Genomic DNA, 20,452 nt, shown 5'->3' with positions numbered 1-20,452 from the left:
ACGCATACCTCAAAAACTAATGGACAGATTTCCACAAAATGTGCTCCCTGGATGGCCCAAGGGGGAAAGGTTTGCTTTTCGCGAATGTATGGTTGCGAATGCAGTCCTGGAATTTTTTAAAAGGTCAGTCAACATTGGGAGGTAGGGCAAATTGACTTTTTAATGAATGTTGCAAGTTGTTTTATTCAGAATGTTTGATCGTCAAGAATCAAGATTGTCTATTGGCATGTTTTATGGGACAAAGGATCAGCTCGAAGTGCATAAATGTTACAGTGCAGTTTAACATTGATTTAAGACGGCATGCCGGAGATAGGTACTCTGCTGAGTGCTCTCTTCACTTGCTCAGTCAGTGTAAATGGGTTGGCCTTGCCCATGGAGTTCTCACCTGACCTCCAAAACGACATTATCATACTTTTGAAAGAATGCACATTCACAGAGCTGCTCCATAGAGCCATTTGAACCTCAAAAGGTTTTAACCTCTGGATTATTACCTGAGCCACGTGCAAATTGGCATCGGGCTCATAAAATTAGAGAGGTGAATCGGTGGCTCAAAGACGGGGATGGGAGATGTGGGTTCTGGGGTGTGGGGCACTGGTACAAAGACTGAGGAAATGGGGCGCCGTACTGTTGGGACGGTCTACACCCAAACTGTGTTGGGACCAGTGTTCTTGTGAGCCGCATAACTAGGGAAGTGGTGAAGGCTTTAAACTAAAGAATGGAGGTAAGGGATCAAATGTGGAAAGATGCGGTATATCCAAGAGTAGAGATGAGGAAAGAGAGGAAAATAGTACAATAGAAAATGGGGACTGAAGGTTGGAGAATGGCAGAAAGGGACAGAGAGACAATAAATGGAGAATGCACAAAGAATGAAGCCTAGCTGTTACAAAGATAGATAAAACACTAAACTCCAGGTTCTGGGCAGGATTCTCCGAGCCGGGCCGGCATGCCCTGACGCTGGCATGCGATTCTCCGAGGAGCAGGGAATCGGCGCCATTTGCGCCGGTGCATTTGGCGTGGCGCTGGTCACGGGCCACTGTCCGCGGCCGGGCCGCCGATACTCCGGCCTTGATGGGCCGAGCGGCCGCGCGGAAACCCCAGAATCTCACCGCCGCCATCCACAGCCAGCGGGAACTCTGCGCGAACAGTCGGGGGTGCGACCTGTGGAGGGGGTGGGGGCCTACGTTGGGGTCTGGCCCATGGTTGGGGCCCACCGATCGGCAGACCAGCCTCTCCAGCCCTGGCCCTATTTTGTTACGCGGCTCGGCCCCTGAACCCCCACGCCATGTTGCGTCGGGGCCGGCGCGTTGAGGAAGCCCCCGCGCATGCACCGGTTGGCACAGCGCCCAGTTGGCGCCGAGAAGGGAGGCTGGAGCAGGAAACAGGACTATGTGAGACCTCGTCGGGGCGTTCCCCTCTCAGGTCCCGAACCAGAGTCCCAACAGATAACGTGGGTGTTTCTCTGCACTGCGAGTGCCAGGAAACACCCAGCTAAACACACTTGTTATGATACTCTGTTCCCATTCGGTTAGATAGGGATAGGTAAAAACATGTTGTGAAGAAGACGTACAGAGTTTGCAGATGGATATAATTAGGTTGAGTGAGTGGGTAAAAATCTGGCAGACTGATAATGTGGTCATAGGTCAATATGGAGTTAGGTTGTGGATGAGCCAGGATCTCATTGAATGGCTGAAGAGGGCTGAAGGGTTAAGTGGCCTGCTCTGTTGCTGAGGGACAGATTTACTGTCCCCTCGACGACGTGTTTCTGGCCGGCCGTGCCTTGGACAGCAGCGGGATCGTCTAACCCCACTGCTGTCAACGGGGTTCCCATTGTTTGCAATCTCCCGCCACTGGGAAACACTAAGTGGGCACTCGCTGTTGGCTAGACCGGAAAATCCCACCGACAGCACGAATGGCTGGAAAATTCCGGCCTGTGTTTCTAATAAGCCTTGACCCCTGGGATCTTTGTCCTCACCAGGAGTGGAACGTTGCGTTTCCCGACGGCGTCAACACGGCCTCAGGATCAGTAAATCTGGCCCCTACTGATCCCCCTACAAGGGGCCAGCACGGCACTGGAGCGGTTCACGCCGCTCCAGTTGCTGATCCCGGCACCAACTGGGTGCCACGGGATCTACGCATGCGCAGTGGCTTCCTTCAACGTGCCGGCACCGACCCAAAATGGCGGAGGACTACAGCGGCCAACGCGGAAGAAACGAGGCCCCCAGCCAGAGAGACCGGGCTGCCGATCAGTGCCCCACCCCCCCCCCCCGATGTCGGGCCCCCCTCCCCTTCCCCCACAGGCCGCCCCCCGCCTCTTCCATGCCGAGTTCCCCCCGGCTGAGAGCAAATGTGGCCGGCGCCGGCGGGACTTGCCGTTTTCACGACGGCCGGTCAGCCCATCCTGGGCCGAGAATCGGCGGGGGGGGTCCGCGGAGAGTGGCCCCCGACCAGCGCTGCGCCAACCACGCTGGCCCCGGGCTGAGAGAATCCCGCCCGCAATGTTTGGGAAGCGAAGTCCAAGTTTGTGGGGGTGGGCGATGGGCCGTGGGGGGGGGGGGGGGGGGGGGGGGGTAATGGGCCCAGAAGGGCAAGTCGCCATGGGGGGTTGGGGGGAGGTGGCAGGCAAGGGCAACTCTGCTGGGTTGGGGGCAAGTGAACTGGGGGCGCCCAGACATGTCAACATGTCAGTCGGATGGCCGACTTCCCACCCGACGAGCCATGAGATTTGACGTGGAATCCACGGTTGCATAATTAATTAGTTGGACATCGCATGACACAGCGGGTGTACCCTCCACCCTCTGTACCAGGCGTCCCTCCCAACCTCACCATCACGGGTCTTAACCCCAGAGCGGAAACTTTCACCCCAAATATTCTCAGCCGAGGTAAGGGATTGTCAACGAGGAAGGATTTGTCATTTTTTAAAATAATGAAGCGAAAATTCAGGGATTGGAAATCATGACAATCGTAGAATCATAGAATTTACAGTGCAGAAGGAGGCCATTCAGCCCATCGAGTCTGCACTGTCCATTGGAAAGAGCGCCCGGCCCAAGCCCATGCCCCACGCCTCCACCCTATCCCCATAACCCAGTAACCCCACTCGGCCACTTTGGACACTGAGGGACAATTTAGCACGGCCAATCCACCTAACCTGCACATCTTTGGGCTGTGGGAGGAAACCGGAGCACCCGGAGGAAACCCACGCAGACGCGGGGGGGCGGTGGAGAGAATGTGCAGACTCCGCACAGACAGTGGCCTGAGCCGGGAATCGAACCTGGGACCCTGGAGCTGTGAGGCTACTGTGCTAACCACTGTGCTACCCTGAAGCCCTGAAAGTCTTCTCATTGGTAGTGCGCGTTGACCCCTCCGCGGTCCCGTGCCAGGAGAGAGCGCAGCTTTCAAAAGCAGCTGAGAGGAGGAATTGCTGGTTAAAGCAGTCAAGGCAAGCGTCACAATCCTCACCGTCTGCAGCTCCACCTCATGAAAGCTCGGTGCCTGTGAAACTGCATCAGCAAAGTGCTGACATCATTCTGTGCAGCTGCCTTCTTCGCCATCTGAAGTGTTTGGTCGAAAGCAGAAGGTAAGCTAGTAAATATTTCCGCCTTTGGAAAAAAAAATAATGACATTCTTTTTCTTGCGTGCGGTGTCCTAGATGCTGAGTCGTTATGTGCCTTTGAGATATGTAACAAGATATCTGGAAGCCACAGAGAAAAATCAGAGGGTGAGAGTGATTGAAGCAGTTAAGATAGAAGGCAGGGATAAAATGTGTGTTTGAAATTGATGTAAAGGGACTGTGCGAGATGCAAGTATGAAAAGGAATGGATAAAGATGGGAATATGAAGTGAGTTGAAATCCTGGTCAGGTAGCCAAATTCATACTGGTGAGGCTTTGATTCAGATGATTTGGAGGAAAAAAAACAAGCCTTTCATGTAATGGCATGCAGGAGATTTTGATTATTTCTAGAAGCTCCTGGGGAATGGACAGCACAACATTTTGGAAAAAAATGAACGAATTCCAGGTTTAGGATGGGAGTGCCTTTTTTAAGCTGTACAAAACATGTTCGAGTAAATTAAAAGGGGGGGGGGGGGGTGAAGGATCAGACAACGCGATAAATTGACTGATTTTTTTATCCCCACTTTAAACTTGGCAATGTTGAGAGAAGAACTTTTCTGGCGAGAAACACACAAATGGTCCTTCAATTGCGACATGGTACTGGAGTAAAATTTGGTTTCAAACCTGGAAAAGGTTACACACAGCTCCTGTGCGATCAAAGAGTGGAGTTGACATCCAGGACCAAGTGAATCATGAGCATTCTCGGGTGAAACTGCAGCCTGCGGATCAGTGGCTGCAATTGAGGTTTTCTATTGATGGTATGGAATCCTTACCTAGTGTGAGGTTTAGAGCGCCCGGGGGGGTCTTTTCTCCATGTCGACCACAGCTGAGTATGTGCTTTGGGCAGTGTAGCCACGCTTCGTTGCTAAATGAGAACGGTGCTCTTGCTGCTCGTTCAGAGAGAAGAAAACCTGCAATTGATTTTCTGTTGTGATATTTCCTCAAAACATTGCGTCGCAATTTATCTGTACTGGTATCTATTTTATCATGTCTTAAATCTGTTTGTGCTGCATTTATCTTCAATGTGCCTGTGCTTCCTCTTAAAATGTACCTGTTTAGATGTCGCACCTATTTAAAATTTACTTGAAGGTGTTGAATCCACATTAAGTTTCCACACATATAATTCACACCTTAAGTTTAGTGCATATATTTTACCTGACATTTTCGGTTCACCTTTAATTTACTCGAGCATGTTTTGTACAGCTTAAATTTACCTGTTTATCTTGCGTGATATCTCATATCTCCTGCAAATATTGTACCTATTTTTAATTTATCTCCGTACCTTACGAATGGCTGAATTTGCTGCATTCAACTTAGATGGACCTGTGGCATGTCCACATTAATTTTTCCCTATCCATAATTGTATCTGCCTTAAAGTTACCCATATATAAGAATGATTAGCTTTAAATCATAGAATTTACAGTGCAGAAGGAGGCCATTCGGCCCATCGAGTCTGCACCGGCCCTTGGAAAGAGCATCCTGAAAATGAAATGAAATGAAAATGAAAATCGCTTATTGTCACGAGTAGGCTTCAATGAAGTTACTGTGAAAAGCCCCTAGTCGCCACATTCCGGCGCCTGACCAGGGAGGCTGGTACGGGAAGCCCTACCTAAGCCCACACCTCCAACCTATCTCCGTAACCACACCTAACCTTTTTTGGACTCTAAGGGCAATTTAGCATGGCCAATCCACCTAACCTGCACATCTTTGGATTGTGGGAGGAAACCGGAGCACCCGGAGGAAACCCACACAGTCACTGGGAGAACGTGCAGTTTCCGCACGGACAGTGACCCAAGGCGGGAATCGAACCTGGGAACCTGGAGCTGTGAAGCAACTGTGCTAACCACTATGCTACCATGCTGCCCATAATGTGCCTGTCCGTAATTACGTTCATGTTGGATTTCTATGGTAAAGCAATCAGCTCAATTTTTTAAAAACACGGGAAGAATGTGCAAACTCCACACGGGCAGTGACCCAGAGCCGGGTATCGAACCTGGGACCTCGGCGCCGCGAGGCTGCAGTGCTAACCCATTGCACCACCGTGCTGCCCCACAATGAGTTAATCCTCAAAGGGGATAGCATTGAGCGAACTGAAACAGAGAGATCATTTTCCAGGTTCCCATTTTTAAAGTGGTTGAAAAACAAAACCCTGAACAATTAATGCGAGTGTGTTTTTTTGGCTTTGAGTAAGGAAAAGCAGCCGCGGTGATACTTAATGTTAAATAGGACGGCAGTCAAAAGATCCAAAAGTACACATCTCCCAGGTCCCCTGATAGAATTCAGTCTGTCGGTTTACCCAAAGACAGGAAGGTAAGCCTATGCAATTGAATATACCGGGCAAGCTTTGAGTCAATGGAACTGCGAGCATTTTAAATGAAATTTAATTTGCGGACAGTCACACTCTGATTCCGTTCCTGCCCCTGAGACATGTGAAGTGGAAAGGGTACTTTCTGTAGAGGCCACAATCTCTCCCAGTAAAGACACAGAGAGAATGGGGGGGTGTAAATCAGATGGGTCACACCACCACAGTGGCCCCTGGGTAGCTCCTACGAACTGGATGGCAGCGGTGTTATTGAAAGCCTGCAGTCTGCCCACTAGCTGAGTGGCAGAAAAAGCAGCAACAGTTGACAACCATTCAGAAGGGGGAAAAGGGACAACGTTTTACTTTTGAATGGGTGTGAAGTGAAGTCCTGTTATCAGATGAGCAGAGAGACTTCAGTGCATGGGATCAGGGGTAGGCCATTCAATCCTTTGGACCAGTCTAGCCATTCAAAGAGATCATGGCTGATCTCTGGTCTACCTCACTTGTGTGTGTTGCATATCCCTTAATAACGTGGTCACCAAAAATCTATGTCTCAATTTTAAATTAAATATTGATCTAGATCAGTGTTTTTCAAACTTTTTTTTCCTGGGACCTACTTTTGCCAACTGACTCTCGCCAGCTGACCTTCACGATCAATGACGGTTGACCTTTGCAGCCCAGGCCAGCCAATCTTCGCGACCCACGAGGGCCGACCTTTATTTCTTACCTTTAATGCAACAGGTGAGCCTGCTTTATCCTCACAATATCACTTGCTTTCTCATTCAATGATACATTGCTGCTGAGGACTTCAGCTGACGATTTAAATTCTCACTGCATCCTTTGAAAAAAAATCTAGAGGTTTGCCCTTGAACGATTCATGCCTTTGAAGTTTTGAGGGTTTTATAGGGTTTTAAACTTTCATAGACCTATGTACATAGAACTTACAGTGCAGAAGGAGGCCATTTGGCCCATCGAGTCTGCACCGCCCCTTGGAAAAAGCACCCCATTTAAGTCCACACTTCCAACTATCCCCATAACCCAGTAACCCTAACCTAACCTTTTTGGACATTAAGGGCAATTTAGCATGGTCAATCCACCTAACCTGCACATCTTTGGACTATGGGAGGAAACCGGAGCACCCGGAGGAAACCCACGCACACACAGGAAGAGCGTGCAGACTCCGCGCAGGGAGTGACCCAGTGGGGAATCGAACCTGGGAGCCTGGAGCTGTGAAGCAATTGTGCTAACCACCGTGTTGCCCCTAACCATTTACCGGTACCTCCCTGAGTATAACATGCATGGGCTTTGCATCCTGATTTTTTTTTGGCACAATTAAGAAAGCCTCACATCAGTAAATCATTTTTAGACTGCTTTGTACCCGACTTATTTTTTTCTTTGTTGGGTGTTCACCAGAAGCTCTGGAGCTCTGCATACAGCTCACACCAACACTGCTTTGTCCCTCCCGGGAATCTCCTGTGAAGCTCTCTCCTGCTAATTCAGTTATGATATCCTGGCCTGTTTGTGTCTCTGACCATCTCTTCCTTATTACAAAATGACCCATCTTCAGTGTTGTCAATCGGCATCGGCGTAATTTGCCAATTAATAATGATGCGCTTCAGAGTCGCCAGGTATCAAATGATACCACCACATGGCTTTACCGGATATCGATCAAAGGACCACACAACCAATTAGTCAGTTCAAGTTCAAAGATGGTTTATTTACACACAAGGATTACTTCGACGTGCAACACAAAACACTACAAGTTAAACTACACCTAACAACTACAATAACCTTTACTTAACTTCAGGGCAACCGGCTCTATGCAGATGGACAAGGCCTTTGTCCGGATCTTGCGTGGCTGGGTGGAAGAAGTGGCTCTGTTTCTGCTGGGCTCATCCGTCTGGTAGCGATCGTTGGTCTTGAACTTGTCTGTCTGGTCGTTATGCTGCACTTGGGTTGGCATAGGCCGGATCCAAGAGAAACCGAGCACATGGCTATATCTTTTCTTATCCCGCTGGGATTTCGCGTTCTTTGGGGCGGTCCTTAACTTGGACCCAATAATTTGACAGGCTTCGATCACTGCCTTTGATTTTGGCCAATAAAGGGGCGGGTGCCTTCATGCCTGGGTGTGTCCTTAGCGGTCATTGACCTTGGCTGTTTGGGCTTCCTGAGTAAAGGGAGTGGCGCCGATTAGACTGTATCTGTATCGGCTACCTGAGTACAGTCCTGTTGTTCTGGGGAAATGGGCCATTAGAATGCAAACGAGCGGGGGTTTCGATCGTGTCTAGCTGTCTGGGTTGCAAATACACGCACAAGCTGAGTCCTGGGTTGGTGATAATTCCCATGGTCCTTTGCAGGTGGCCATTGAGATGGCTACATCCCGTCCTCTTAATCCTGAATGCGAAGCGTGGTGGATCACACAGTTTGATCCCTTATCCATCCCTGGTGTGCCGGTTACCCTTGGTCAAGCACAGGTTCTACACTCTGTCCTATGTTTTTGGAGCATTTACCTAACATCTTTACTAACACATCATACATTCATAATTTCTATCGGGTCACTATAAAACATTTCACTGTTCCGCACAATTGAATATCTAACTAACGCTATCTAAGCTACTCTCATGCTGCTGGCAAATATCAAAAAGAATTTATGTACAGTACAAGATTTCAAAACAGCAGAATCACATTCCTACTTAATCTATCAAAGTCTCAGAGGGAAACGGTCTTTATTGTTATCAGCGAATACAGTGTTTGTTGAGTTGGGTGAATTCCAAAGAAGGGGGCTGGGAGTGTATATATCGGGGAGCGGGAGGCTCTTTTTCGCCATTTGCAGAGTCTATGTGCCTGGATGATACAGCAGATTATTGCAATTACCAGAAGGGCCTCTACTGTGTATGAAAGGGGGGTACCATTTGGCAATGTTTTCACACCAAGCGGGGGTTTCAGTGTCTATCTCTACGTGTGGTGTGTTGTCCGGGCTGGGGGTGTCATGTTGCGTGGTGGTGTTCGGGGCTGGTAGGTACAGAGGCTTGTAACGCGCGCAGTTGTAGGAATACAGCGATCATCACAATGTAGGTCATCAGTCCTCTCTTGTCTTCTGTCTTCCGTTTTCCGTATATTCCCGGGAGTGCAAGCATAATATCTGTTATTATCTTCGGTTAATATCTCGTTTATTTGTCGTTCTCTCCTTAACTTCAAGTACCCATTAGAATCGTCACCGTGTGTGACTCCCTCATTTTTCTTTTTGAAATAACATTTTGAGAGACAAGACATTGCCAAAAAAAAAATTAATTTGTAAGTGCAGAGATTCTCGCAGCTGGTGGTCGATGCAGGGAGTGGGCGGACAATTTCTCTCTCCAGTCTTTCCTTTACTGCAACCAAGGATGGCTGAGGCTCATCTTAACTAGCCGAATTTTAGGGCGGCCAGTTTTATAGAGTTTCGTCGTCTCAGGGTCCAGAGGTAGTTCGCGTGTAGCAGCATATATGTGGCAACCAAGTGTGTCAAACGTGTAAATAGTAGGTGGGGAACGACCAGAGGGTTGCGGAAGGTAAAGGGATGAGTGTACAGACTGTGGCAAAGGGCATTCTTTAAACCACAATAAAGAGCAGAGAAGGGAAAACTAAGACGTGTCAAAGACAGTGAAAAGTGTAAAGAACCATTCCAGCATACTAAGTGACGGGAACATGAGATGCGTGTGGCCCGCAGCAGGGCAAGAATGGGTGGAATCCCCGGGTAGGGCGGTGATCAGTGCCGTTGCTCCACTACCCGAGCTTAACTGTCCTTAGGCAGGGCGGAGATTAGTGCCGTTATTCCCTACCTGGGTGACCTAAATGAGCGGAAAGAATTTGTAATATGTGAGATCCAACAATTGTTCCTTTAACGGCCATTGGTTAGTAAATGGCGTCAGAAGAGTAACTTTGACTGTATCAAGAAATTGGGTGTCAGGCCGACATTAATTAAAACCATTTAACAAGAAGAAAGAAAGAAGGAAAATAAAAAGGCGGGCAGGCTCCATCAGAAAGTAGGACACCGTAATTCCTATGCGGCGTATTTTTCTCATCATCTGGACACCTCAGGGTTCTGTATCAAAAGGCGTTGTAAAAGGATTACCATAACCAGAGTAAGAATCTGAATCATCACCATCTCCCGGTTGACAGACTCATGTCTGCTGTTTTTGTGCCATGGCCGCGTGGGCCGTTGTGGAATCCGAATCATCATGTCGCGGTGTCAAAAAGGGGTTCATTTGTCATGAGGCGTAGGGGCGGTGGCAGTGGAGGGCACGTTACTGTTGTCGGGCGGTGGCGGTTGCTCTGGCTGTGGCTGTAGAAAGGGGTATAGGGGGCCAAACATGTCTTGGTCGTGGTACTGGGGCTGGGGTGACTGGGGCCGGGAAGGTTGTACCAGTGGTCAGTGATTGTGGTCAATTCAGGGAGGCTGGCGCTGTTGTCGGAGTCAAGCTCAAGGTGGAAGGTCGTACCTGTGGACGAAGACAAGGTCGGGTCTGTGGGTGTTGACGTGCTGTCAGGGCTGGGGGAGGGTTGGACTAGGTTGTCGATGGGCGGGCGGAATCGTCTGCTATAGCTAGGGAGATGTGGTGGGAGCGGCTACATTGGGTTCCATAGACTTTGAGCTGGTTGATGTGGAACCAACCAGTTTTACCACTGGGGTACGTTATCTTGTACACAGAGGGGCTTACTTTGTCTGAAATGGAGTAGGGTCCTGCAAATTTGGGGGAGAGGAAAGGACTGGGATTGTAAAGGGAAACCATTACTTGCTGACCAACTGTGTACTCTACGGGGTGGACGGTTTTGTCAAAGCAAGCTTTACGCTGCTTCCTTCTAGCGTCTAGTTGGACAGCTGCAGCGAGCTTTGCTACTTTAATATTGTCTGTGCCTTGTTGGACTGCTTTTTCATGGGTGAGGGCGGTGACTGTGGGGCTTGCCAAATCGAGACCTAATAAATATTCAAATCCCTTCATGGGCCATCCGGTCATGAGAGTGTTTGGTGGGGGGTGAAACCTGTGGAACTGGAAACGGTGTTCCGAATAAACATAAGGGCAAATGGGAGAACTGTGTCCCATGTGATATTATTCTGTTGCACCACCTTTCTAATGGTCGCTTTTAAAGTGCAATTCATTCTCTCAATAATTGCGCTGGATTGGGGGTGATACGCGATGTGAAATTTTTGTTTGATTCCAAAAATCGTTAGGACATTTTGCATGACTGCCGGTGAAATGGGAATCTTGGTCTGATTCAATGCTGCGTGGGAGTCCCCAGCGTGTAAATATCTGTTGGGTCAAAATCTTAGCCTTGGCCTTTGCTGTGTTTGTGAGGGAAATGCTTCTACCCATTTTGTAAAGGTGTCGATTACCACTAATACGTATTTGAAACCATTTCTTCAAGGGGGGAGGAGGCCAATGTAGTCGAGTTGCAAATTTGTCCAAGGGCCATTAACAGGTCGGGTGTGTCTCAATTGTTCCTCCTTGGAGTACCTTTCAGGATTGTTCTGTGCACAGATTAAACAATTCTCAGCATCTGGAAAGGCATTGCTTGATTAGGGATAGTCAGCACGGATTTGTGAGGGGTGGGTCTTGCCTTACAAGTCTTATTGACTTCTTTGAGGAGGTGACCAAGCAATGTTTTTTCAAAATGATACCGTCCTGTACCGTCAGTGAGACCTTGCATTTGTCGTAGGGGGCTGGGAAGTTACCGTCTAAAACTTGTTTGATAGTTTTGTCTGCCTTTCGGGCCTGGGATAGATCCTCAATATTGGTCTGAGAAACCTGGACTGCGTGTATCAGTTCACTTCCGGGGGTTGCCAAAAGTGACCGTGGCGTGATCCTGACTTAGCGAAGGCGTCAGCCTTTACATTACCGGGTGGGGGAGGAACGATGATGGCCTCTCACTTTAATAATACCTTACGTGCGGTCTTTTGCTGTCCTAAGAATGTGTTTCAACAATGGGGCTGAGGGTAGGGGTTTACCATCAGCGGATACGAATCCTCGAGATTCCCACAGGGGCAGGAATTCTGTCAAGCTATTGCCACATACAAACTTTCCGAACGTATGTCTGCGGGGGTTGGAAAGGAATCGGGGTGCTGCACTACATATGCTATGGCTGCTAGTTCTGCTGCTTGTGATCCTAGGTGGCCGGGCAATTTTAAAGATATTTCTTCTAATGCGTGTCCCTGTGCGTCTTCTACATAAATTCCACAACCAGTTATTCTCTTTCCATTTCCTATCGTGGAGGAACCGTCTACATAAATCTTTAAAGCGTTGTCTATGGTGTATGGATTCTGCATTTTACTGCCTGCTCGTGTGTGCAGTGACTTCAGAATAAAGGGTCCTGTGTGGTGTCGGGCTGCTATGAGCTGGCACTCATGTAGGGTCGCTGCATACTGAAGATTGTCTGCTAGAAATATTGGGTCTTTGTACGTTTGACTGTAATGTCCCTTCTTGTAACAACAGTGTCCAGCGAGCTGCTCTGATCTGGCTGACTGAATCATCCTTTAATCTACCGTCTAGTAACAGCTGCGTTGAGGTGTGCTAGGTTAAAATCGTTACTGGGTTAAGGCCTGTGATTTATGCAAAATACTGTACTGCCCAAAAGACTGCCAGCAAGTGCCGTTCGCAGGCTGTAAATCCTTGCTCTATGGGATCCAAAATTCGTGAGGCATAGGCTACGGGTCCTAAGCGGTCATGTCTTTCCTGTAGGAGTACTGCTGATAGGGTTCGGTTGGTGGTTGCTACTTCAATGGCATCGGGGGAGTGTGGGTCTGGAACTTGCAAAGCGGGGGCTGTGCCTAGGGCACATTTTAATTCATCGATGGCGTCGGTATGCTGAGGAAGCCATTCCCATGGGGCGCTCTTTTTAAGGAGCTCTGAGAGTGGGGCTGCTTTTGTGGCAAAACCATCTATATGGTTCCTACAATATCCAACTAATCCTAAGAATAGCTGGAGTGCAGTGATATTGTGGGGCAGGGGCAATTTAATTATTGACTCAATTCGCTTCTGTTCGATCTCTCTCTTCCCTGGGTGATAATGTTGCCTAAATAAAGGACCTTTTCTTTTGATCTGGGTTTTTTTTGGGTTGTCCTTGTATCCAATGGATTGCAAAAGACCTAGTAATTCCGAAAGAAGCCTTACATGCTCTTCCTTTGTGTCCGTCTGTAGGAGCAAGTCATCCACATACTGTATAAGGCATTTTCTATCATGGAGGAACCGTCTACATAAAGCATTGTCTATGGTGTGTGGATTCTGCGTTTTACTGCCTGCTCGTGTGTGCAGTGACTTCAGAATCAGAATAGGGTCTGTGTGGTGTTGGGCTGCTATGACCTGGCACTTATGTGGGGCCCTGCAAACTGAAGATTGTCTGCTAGAAATATGGGCAGGAGAATTTGGAAAGTCCGTTGGCCAATTATCGGTGGAAATGGAGGGGGAGTTGTGGAATCCTTGCGAGAGGCATATTCACGTATACTGCTGCCCTTGAAATGTGAACGTGAACTTATATTGACAGGCCTTGTCTAACGGGTTGGACCAAAAGCCATTGCTGATGTCCAGCACTGTGAAGTACTTTGCCTGTACTCCTTGCTGAGCATGGTCACGGGACTCATGGCAACAGTGGGGACTGCTAAAGGCCTGTTCTGTGCGGTATTTCTCTATCTAGTCGGTTGTCAGTCGCCAAGAACCGTTGGGATTTTTCACGGGCCAAATTGGGGCATATTTGTTGAGGCTACTGGCCGAATTACTCCTTAATCTAATAAGCTATTGATGACTTTTGAAATCTCACCCTCGGCTTGCTGTGGGAAACCGTATTGCTTCTGTGGCTTTGGATCGGGACCTGAAATTGTGACCATTCCTGGGATCTTCCCACAATCATGTTTGTGTTGGGCGAAGGGAGCTTTATGTTTTCTGAGGACCTCTCTAATTGTCTGGTCTGTACTAATAGTTTGCGGATCAAACCAATAGTCTCCTACTGAGAAAATCCTACATTCATAAACCCTTACTGTGAGTGTAGCAGGGGCTTTCGCTGTTTTGGCCATTTTCCATACGCATCTATTCACGGGATCAAAGAAAAGGTTGTGGGAGCTCATAAAATCGATTCCTAGAATGTGCTTGGCTGTTTGGGGCAAGTTGACTACAACAACGGGGTGTCTGGTGCTTATGGTTTCTATCTAAATATCTACGGGGGCTGTGATGTATCCCTGCTGTACGTATCCGGTAAATCTACCAAGGGTGATGGTGTCTGTGGTGGGCCATTGGTCACGCTGCAACATTGTGGAGGAGTTTAAAGTGGTGCGGGACCCTCCTGTGTCCCAAATAAATTCTACTGGATATCCCCGGACTGTGCCTGTGACGACTGGTCTGCCTGATTTGTCCCAGAGTGTGTCGCAGACCCAAGTTGGGGAGTCCAAACACCATCAATCTGTGGTGTTGATTGCTGAATTATCTGAAGGGGCACTAACACTATGTATGGGCCTAACATTGTTCCTAGGTGGGGGGAATTTGTCGGCATTCGTGGGTGTAATGTCCCATGTGTCCACAATTATAGCAACCTCGTGGTGCCTGTGCTCTGGGGTGCTGTCCCTCATGTCTACCCTCATTTATCCATGATGGGTCCTGGTTAGTTCTAACTGGCTGCATATTTGCTTCAACATGTTAGGGGCAGCAGGGTAGCATGGTGGTTAGCATAAATGCTTCACAGCTCCAGGGTCCCAGGTTCGATTCCCGGCTGGGTCACTGTCTGTGTGGAGTCTGCACGTCCTCCCCCTGTGTGCGTGGGTTTCCTCCGGTTTCCTCCCACAGTCCAAAGATGTGCGGGTTAGGTGGATTGGCCATGCTAAATTGCCCGTAGTGTCCTAATAAAAGTAAGGTTAAGGGGGGGGGTTGTTGGGTTACGGGTATAGGGTGGATACGTGGGTTTGAGTAGGGTGATCAAGGCTCAGCACAACATTGAGGGCCGAAGGGCCTGTTCTGTACTGTTCTATGTTCCTGATCTGCCTTCCTGTGTAAGGATTGTTCCCAAACTCTGGAGAGTTGCTTTAAAACCCAAACTTCATTGTGTGTGGAGTCTGCGGGGTCGTAATTCACACAAGCCTTTTGACCTGCTTCTGTGGCGTGGGAGATTCAGTGCGGGCCCATTTAGTTGTGTCGTCGTTATTTAAGTGTGCGCGGTTCAAATCCCGAAATACTGCTGTAAAATGGATCCAAAGGCGACCTGCAAATGTGGTTGGATGCTCTCCCTTCTTTTGCCTACAACGGTTCAAACCTTCTACGGGGTCTCCCTTGTTGTACCCCATCGCATCTAAAATGACCGTTTTCACCTCCTGTAGGGTTCCTCCTCCTACATTCTGGGGTTCTGGCAAAGCTGAGCTGACGGACTGGTCAAGGCTCATTACTATAAGTTTAACTTCCTCCCTTTCGTCTGGACTGTACATAACTTTTTGCTGGCATACTCTCTCAAAGAATTATGCGGGTCTGCGATAGGTTCGAATGGATCAACTTTAGCGCAGGCATCTCTCAACATATCTCTGGGCGGTTTCATTTAGTCTTGCCAATTGGGGGCATCTTCCTCAACTAAATTTTGTCCAAAAGTATACCTAAATCCATTTTGCACTGAAAGCAGTGACTGCAACTTCTCTAATTGTTGTCAATATTTTGCGTGGTCTACTGTGCTCTGTCTTTGTTCTGTAGTGGAGTTATGGAGCGCTCGTAAAGCTGCCTTTAAATCCGCGCATTCATTCGTTAACTGTGCTACTTGCTGTTCTGTCTCTTCTCGTACCAAGACTGCATGCTGTGTATCGTGGTAGGCTTTATCGTACTGGATCTGAAAGCTAAAATTCATCTGAGGTGAACTAAACAAGATCGGTGTGCCCGTTTGACATCAGCCATCTCTTTACCTTTAGCTGCCAACTGATCCCGGAGTTGCTCAATAATCTTTTCGCTTTCACCATTGTTTCCCTCATTCTTCTCTTCTTTCTCAACTAGTTGCCTGTGGAGCGTCCTCACGACCTCCCCTGTGCCTCGCAACTGTGCCAAACAGGACACAATTGCCATCGGCTTTTGAACTTTCACTGCATTTTTCATATGCACCTCTGTTACGTTGTCCCACCAATTTTGTGCTATGCTTCCTGGCCCTGACTCTTCATTTGAACAAAAATCGAACCAAAGGGGCCATCCTTTCCCCTTTAAATACTTCCTCAACTCTTCTTCACATTTGGGGCACTGCTCTGCTCTGTTGGTTGCTGCGACCTCGGGTTCCCGTGGGTTCATTAAACGTTCCATCGCTTTTGTGGCCATTGCTTCTAATCTCTCTTGCTCTACTTTTAATCTCTGTTTCCTACCGTTAATTTCTGTTTCCTATCGTTAATTTATCTTGTACTACTTTGATTTCTCTTTCCTTACCTTTAATTTGGAACAGGGGGAAAGGTAGCGATTTGAACTGTGGGTATGTCCAAGCTATTTTCTGGTTCACAATTCCCTCAGTAGTTTTGACACAATCTAACGAGTTTACCTTATATCCCTGTTAGCACGCATGCAGGTTAGTACACACTTCTGAAATTCGGTGATTTGGTCAATATGGGCTTGCACTTGTGGTTCTTTCTCTTTCACGCAATTGGATTTCAAAGTTTGTGGGTTCTCTCGAGTGACAAAATCATTTCTAATTCGAGTACCGTCAGATGTCACCAATAATGTTGCCAATCGGCATCGGAGTAATTTGCCAATTCATAATGATGTTCTTTAGAGTCGCCAGGTATCAAATGATATCACCACAAGGCTTTACCGGATATCGATCAAAGGACCACACAACCAGTTAGTCAGTTCAAGTTCAAAGATAGTTTATTTACACACAAGGATTTCTTCGACATGCAACACAAAACACTACAAGATAAACTACACCTAACAACTACAATAACCTATACTTAACTTCAGGGCAACCGGCTCTATGCAGATGGACAAGGCCTTTGTCCGGATCTTGCGTGGCTGGGTGGAAGAAGTGGCTTAGTTTCTGCTGGGCTCATCCATCTGGTAGCGATCATTGGTCTTGAACTTGTCTGTCTGGTCGTTATGCTGCACTTGGGTTGGCATAGGCCGGATCCAGGAGAGACCGAGCACATGGCTGTGTCTCTTTTTATCCATCTGAGATTTTGCACTCTTTGGGGTGGTCCTTAACTTGGACCCAATAATTCAACAGGCTTCGATCACTGCCTTCGATTTTGGCCAATAAAGGGGCAGGTGACTTGATGGCTGGGTGTGTCCTGAACGGTCATTCACCTTGGCTGTTTGGGCTCCCTGAGTAAAGGGAGTGGCGCCGGTTAGTCTGTATCTGTATCGGCTACCTGAGTACAGTCCTGTTGTTCTGGGGAAATGGGCCATTAGAATGCAAACGAGCGGGGGTTTCAATCGCGTCTAGCTATTTGAGTTGCAAATACACACACAAGCCCTGAGTCTGTCTGAGTTCTGGGTTGACCATAATTCCCATGGTCCTTTGCAGGTGGCCATCTGAGATGGCTACATCAGTTCTTCACACAGTCCTGTTGGGCCCCTGGGGTACTGGACCAGTGACAATACAACTAGGCTGCTACCACCTCCCAAGCGTGGTCTAAGCAGAGATTTGTGTAGCTGTAGAATAACATCCATTAGAAAGTACTCTGTTCTGTCCTTTTTAGATTCAAAGATGACATCTCATTAGGGTACATTGAAATCCATTAACCGTAGCTTTGCCCATTCACTTAATCCATCAATATCTCTTTGTAATGTGATGCTTCCATCTATAATGCTTACAATGCTGCCTATCTTTGTACCATCAGTAAACTTGGATAAGAAAGACTTGCTCGACTCTGTCACTAAGGTGATTCGAGGGGTTTAGCAATCAGCGGCGCCTTCCCACCTTGAGTGCAAAATATGTTTAAGCACCAAATTGAGCAATGTCAATTTTGACAGATGTCTCTTTTTAAATCAGCAAGCTGACAAACTGTGTGTCATATCCCTGCCCACAGCAACTAAGGCACCAATAATTATATCCAATCTTGAATCACAACAGCAAATAACACAGACTGCCGTGAGAAGATAGTTTTCATTCTCGCCCACTACAAAACTCAGCCGAGGCCTTTCCTGAGTCACTGGTTGAGTCGCTCGACCCAGAACCTACAAGAGTGAGCTATTCAGCCTCTTGAAGAAATTCCATCATTCAGTTAGATCATGGCTGGTCTGAACTGCATGTCTACTTGCTCCATACCTCTTACTATCCTTAACTAAAGCTGCCTTGAAAAAATGCACTTTTCCCTCAATTAGCAGCTTTTTGGGGGAAAGAAGTCCACACTTTTTCCAGTACTCTTTGCCTGAAAAAGTCACCCTTAAAAGGCCAACAGCTCCAACCTGTAGGTTGCAAAACCTTGTTGTTGGACTCCACCACCTGACAAAATCATTTCTCAATTGACCGGGGTGTGGCCGCCCGAGACAACGCACCGGAAACTGCCAGAAACAACAAATCTAGTTTATTAACAGTCGGCAAAAGCAACTAAATACAGGCACAGAGCAATGGTGGTTAGGTTTTAACTCTCCATCTTTGGTGTCCACACTGCCTGGCACCCTGCTCCCAGGGCCCCCGCCCTTCCTCTCTATTGGTCAGGGTCTGCGTGCTCCTGCGCGATTGGTCTCTGAGCCAGTCACATGGACTGCAAAACCCGCCCCCTAAGAAGGGGCATCCCTCCCTCCCTTAGCTCCTTCATTACATTTTACAAAGTAAGCTATATACCTGTGCCTTATACAAGGCCAAGAGACATAAGGGGAAAGGAAAGAGTTCATCACAGAGCCAATCTGTCCGGCGACAGCGTTTATTATCCATCTCTAGTCTTCCTTAAAAAGGAGACGGTGACTTGCATGCTTGAGGAAAAAAAAGACTTGCATTTGATTCGGGTCTTTCTTTAGCTCCGGACACTCCAGGTACAGGGTGGCAAAGTGGCACAGTGGTTAGCACTGCTGCCTCACGGCGCCGAGGACCCGGGATCCCAGCCCCGGGTCACTGTCCATGTGGCGTTTGCACATTAACATAGAACATAGATTTTACAGTGCAGAAGGAGGCCATTCGGCCCATCGAGTCTGCACCGGCTCTTGGAAAGAGCCCCCTACCCAAGGTCAACACTTCCACCCTATCCCCATAACCCAGTAACACCACCCAACACTAAGGGCAATTTTGGACACTATGGGCAATTTATCATGGCCAATCCACCTAACCTGCACATCTTTGGACTGTGGGAGGAAACCGGAGCACCCGGAGGAAACCCACGCACACACGGGGAGAACGTGCAGACTCCACACAGACAGTGGCCCAAGCCGGGATTCGAACCTGGGACCCTGGAGCTGTGAAGCATTTGTGCTATCCACAGTGCAGAAGGAGGCCATTCAGCCCATCGAATCTGCACCGACCCACTTAAGCCCTCCCTTCCACCCTATCCCCGTAACCCAATAGCCCCTTCTAACCTTTTTGGTCACAAAGGACAATTTATCATGGCCAATCCACCTAACCTGCACGTCTTTGGACTGTGGGAGGAAACTGAAGCACCCGGAGGAAACCCACGCAGACATGGGGAGAACGTGCAGACTCCGCACAGACTGTGACCCAGTGGGGAATCGAACCTGGGACCCTGGCGCTGTGAAGTTACAGTGCTACCCACTTGTGCTACCGTGCTGCACGGGTCTCACCCCCACAGCCCAAAGATGTGCAGGCTAGATGGATTGGCCACGCTAAATTGCCCCTTAATTAGAAAAAAAGAATTGGGTACTCTAAATTTAAAAACAAAAGGACACCCCAGCTACTGGAGTTGTCTTGACATGTAATCATTGTCGTGACATAGGAAACGCAGCCACCAATCTGCGCACAGCACATTCAGAAGGAACTGACCACAACACCAGAGGTAACTTCCTTGTTCTTCCTTGGAATTGTGTCACTTTACATCCACCCATGAGAGCAGAAGGAGCCTCAGTTTAACATCACCTCCAGAAAAGGGGCTTCTGACATTGCAGCACTCCTGCACTGGAATGTCAGCCTGGATATCAGTGCTCATGTCTCTAAGGTGAGCCTCGAACCCGTAACCATCTCACCCAGAAGCAAGAGTGCCGACAACTGAGCTACGTTGATTCCTTACTTGAGAAATACTGCAGTCCATGTGGTGAACGTATTCCCTCCTTCAGTGGAGAATTCCAGCATTTAGACCCAGCGATGCTGAACGCAGAACTAACTGTGTGCACTCGCTCTGCCTCTCTGACAGCACAGCTAAATTCAGAGGAAAGGGGTTTCTTATCTCGGTTTTGCGTCTGGAGGTTGGGACGTGTGGTAGTATGACTTGGGGTATTACGGTACCTGGGAGTGTGAGCTGCCATTGGTGCAGAGGGCTCGCTGCCCATTGGCCCAAGTATCATGTGCTCCTTATCCCTATTGGCTAAGAGGAAGGTAGCTCCGCCTATGAGGCGGGGTATAAGAACCCGTGTTCCCCCCGCAGCCAGGCCATTTCCTGTACGTCTGCTGCCGGGGTCACTTCTTGCT

At 48.4% G+C, this 20,452-nt stretch overlaps 1 protein-coding gene across 6 annotated transcripts in view; it reads left to right on the top strand.

Moving 5' to 3' along the window:
- The window catches only part of rap1gap2a (RAP1 GTPase activating protein 2a), a 499,188-nt gene that overhangs the window by 68,349 nt on the left and 410,387 nt on the right, over positions 1 to 20,452 (top strand). The window contains exon 1 of one of the 6 annotated variants that reach the window (XM_038814445.1): positions 3,471 to 3,574. The exons of the other annotated variants lie outside the window; for them this stretch is intronic. The gene's annotated coding sequence lies outside the window, so the exon portion shown is untranslated. Of the gene's footprint in view, positions 1 to 3,470; positions 3,575 to 20,452 lie in introns of those variants that run through there. 6 annotated transcript variants of the gene reach the window in all.

The sequence above is a fragment of the Scyliorhinus canicula genome, chromosome 12, assembly GCF_902713615.1.
Source record: "Scyliorhinus canicula chromosome 12, sScyCan1.1, whole genome shotgun sequence".
Classification (NCBI taxonomy): domain Eukaryota; kingdom Metazoa; phylum Chordata; class Chondrichthyes; order Carcharhiniformes; family Scyliorhinidae; genus Scyliorhinus; species Scyliorhinus canicula.
Note: the sequence above shows the minus strand (reverse complement) of the source record. Positions and strands in the feature narration are given on the sequence as shown.